Below are 3,997 nucleotides of genomic sequence, written 5' to 3' on the forward strand. Positions count from 1 at the left end.
TGTCTCATTCTCAAGCATTTTCCTGGAAGTCAAATGCCAAAGATGCTCGGGCTTATTTTAAACCATCTGAGGGAATCTCTTGTCTCTGTGCGCTCCTGGCTTCTATAAGAAAAGCGCAAGTTCAGCCTACAGTTAGTGAGTCAGTGTCCAGCATTGCCATATACTGAGACTTATAATTCTCAATACACTGTTTACCTCTATCACACCTACCAGTGAAAACGAGGTGATACACGGGATTAAGTGTGGTAATTACACAATGGTTGCATACCTTACACTTTAACAAACCCACTGACATAACTGGCAATGCGAGCACAAAGGAGGGGAGGCTATATACGTGAGGAACTACAGCAGTGAGCTCTCTGCCAGCCTGTGAGCGCATTAATGTTTAATATTTTTCCCAGACAGCAAGGGGAAGCCTGCGCACCACACAGAGCCACCTCTATCCTACCTCCTGTGGCTTAATCAAGGTGATTCTCCACAAACCAAACAATATACCCCCCCCCCCCTCTCCTCTGCCCCCCCCCCCCAACACCGTTCCTAAAAACTCTGCCTTGATAGTGCATGCCTTAGTATTGATGTGGGCGTCGTTTGGCAAAAGGGTTAGGCCCCGCTGCAAAGCTGCTGTGATATGCGTGATCAATCTGGAAAATGTATTTTACAGCATGTAAGCCAGTCGATAGGAACACCGAGTGTGATGCATTGTGTGGGAATAGAGAGGAGGAAGGAGAGGGAGGGAGAGAGGGGGGGGGCAGAAAGGTAGAGAGACTATGGAGGCAGTGCAGAGAGAAATGAGAAGGGAAACGTGTTAGAAGAAAGGCAAGTGTATGAGTGTGTGTGTGTGTGTGAGAGAGAGAGAGAAAGAGATGTGGCCTTGGTTTGCCTGATACATTCAGAGTGTAATGAGTACATCGATAACACTCAATGTGTTAGATGGGTTACATAGAGTTTCTGTCCTTGCGTTGGTCTGTCTCTGTGTGTTGCGTTCCCTCTTTTGTGTGTGTGAGAGAGAGAAAGAGAGAGAGTCTCCATATACTCTACAAATGACACAGGAAGCCCAGTTATGGACCTGGATCTACCCCACACTGTCATTACTGCGTTACACTCGCACCTAGAGTGATAAAATGTGATAAACTGGAAGGCGTCGTGAAGAAGAAAATGGGGTTTCGGTGTGACAATTATTAAATTTGCCTGTTAGTCCTCCCCTCTTCATCACCAGACGTGTTGCTTGTGTGCCATATTGCCCACATCTTCATCTGCTGACTGGCAGTGATGAGGGACAGGAGGACAGGAGCAGAACTGCATGTAGCACGTTGCAATGCCTGAATTTGATATCGCCATATTTGTTATCTGCCTTATAGGACTGGGGGAGGGGTATTTTCTGCCACTGGCGTTATTTGTTTGTATTGCATGTCTCGTTCAAAGGCAACAGTATTAAGCTATTAATTAGTTCGTGCTCGTGCTGGAATGATGCTATAGGTTGTGCATTAGGTTGTCCTCAGATGCTCTCTCGCGCGCGCGCACGCAAGGACACAGTTTTTATTCTCGTGATTAATGTCTGTTGAGGCATATTGTACCTGTTAGCTCCCAATCGACCTGTCTGTAGCGCTGGGTCAGTTGTCAGGCGCCTTATTGTTGTTGTTGAGGCCATTGAACAAACATAAATGTGATATTTCTTCGGGTTGGATCGTTGTTTCCTTATTGTGGAAATAATTCTCCCCGCAGCTGTAGGTGCAGGTGAAAGTTGCAGAATAAATGAGCTGATAAGGCCTTTCCTTTCTGCTTTACAATGGAGACAAAATATGCTGAATTTGGCCCAAATAAATAAATAATAACAACAGACACACACATAGCCAACAATCTCTAAAACGCAGCCTTAAAATAGATAATTACTGATGCCCAGGAATTATTTAGCGTGTTAGTCTTCATTGTTTTTCTTTCTCTTTTTTTTAATTGGAATAATCCAGATGATCGTTTCCTGGACGGCGAAGGAGGGCTACATGTGAGAATAAATGTTTGTTTATCAAAGAGAATGAATATGGCGTCACCATGGCCATCACAACAGCGCAGGTCGTTTTTGTTTTATGTGGATCTGGACTAAATTGTTTGCTGGGTTATTAAACGCAGCTTTCAGCTGGTTGTCTCAACATAATGTATTCTAAATCCCTCTAGAGTAACTATCTTTTATCCTCTTGCTGAGAGCATTCTGTTATACAATTGTTACACTACAGGCTATATAAAGCAATAGTTCAAAAACAGATGAAATGGTGGCATGTGTTCCTAATTAACGTTTCTGTACAGGCAATACAAGCAAAACACATGAGGGCTTGAGGAAAAGTCATATTTTCTATTTGGGCTTTGGACCATTTTTGACTCCCTCCACTTTGACAGAAGCTCAAATTAGAACATTATGCAACAACTTCAAATACTGAAATAATAACCATCAAATATCATCTTTATTTTTTTATTTTTCAACTAGACACCTATCATCAAATGTCTAATCTTCTCGTGTAATGACAGCATTATCAGTACTTATACTGAATTAAATAAAAGGACAGGGGAAAGTACAAAGTGCAGCGAGGGAGGAGTAAATGCACCGTCACATTGGTCTGTAGCTGCGGTGGGTAAAGGAGATGGATATGTGGCACACTATAGGCCCCATTTGTGTCTCTGTAATTTCGGAAACTCCGGTTACCAAAGTGTTACTACGAAATGAGTTAAATAACCATTTACCTTTGTCTGGTTTCATTCATCAAACCACAAGTGGAGGACTGCTAACACGGGGGGCTATTTGTTTGCTTTACACAAGCAGCTGGGTGCGATTTCACGTTTGAGATATCTGTCTGAAAGCGAAGCATTTATTATCCTAAGTTGTCAGCGAACCTATTTCTCCAAAACCCTTCAATGCAAGCCAATGGTTTTATGCAGCAGTGGAAATGTCCTATTGGCGTTACACGTCACTTCATTTCACTTATAGTAGCCTGGTTTTCCCGGTCACATTTGACAAATACTGTTGTTTGAGACAATAACAATTTCCAAATAGCGGCTCCGTGTATGAATGGGGGGCCCTCTGAAGTATGACACGGCTTATTTCTCATATTGTCTTCTGCGTAAAAATGATGACAACACAAGACAACAAGTGCTTCGCCGTGTCTACCACGCACACACGCACACACACACACACACACACTTACACCTCATCCAGCACGAGCTTGCAAAATGGCTGGGAACGGCACAGAGAGGACAAATGTCTAAAATTAAATGGATTCCCGTGAGGTGTTTGAGTTATATCTCAGCAAACAGCTCGAGTTTCTTGTTGTATTGACTGTACACAGTCAATGAAGACAGGCATATCTTATAATTACAATGTGCTGTTCTGAGATCTGTCCGCGGACCTCATAGGCAACCTTTAAGCCATGGATCAAATCCAGCCCTGCGGGGTATAAAATATCCCTAGTTGTGAATGTAACATAAGGGGATGCCTCCCGGGGACGCCTCCCTACCCCCGCGCGCGTGCACGCCCGTGTGTTAATGTGTGTGTGTGCACGCAAGTTTGTCAGGATTGTCGTAACTCTGTGTAGGCAATGGTAGGGGTTTTTTTTAATATACGTGTGAGGTCTTTCTGTATGTATGTGTGCGGGCGCCTTCTTCGTATGCCAGTGCGTAAAAGCGTGTATCTTACCAGCGTACGTACGCGTGTGTGCGCGCGCTACTGGCCGAGTGAGTGAGTGAGTGAGTGAGTGAGTGAGAGAGAGAGAGAGAGAGAGAGGTGGTTGTGAGAAAGCCCGGATCGCTGTGTAAGCGGATCCCTTTGTGTTGATTTAGGAAGACGTCTGCTGTATATAACGTTCAAGGCTGATAATATCATTGCCTGGCCAGATAAATAAAGCATTGGCCAAAACCATCGGGTCAGCTATCGATCCGCTTTTTCTCCCCGAGAGAGGGAGAGGGGTGGGGGTGGGGGGTGGGGGGGAGTGGGGTGAGGGAGGGGGGTTAACAG

This window comes from Lates calcarifer, linkage group LG13, assembly GCF_001640805.2.
Source record: "Lates calcarifer isolate ASB-BC8 linkage group LG13, TLL_Latcal_v3, whole genome shotgun sequence".
Classification (NCBI taxonomy): domain Eukaryota; kingdom Metazoa; phylum Chordata; class Actinopteri; family Centropomidae; genus Lates; species Lates calcarifer.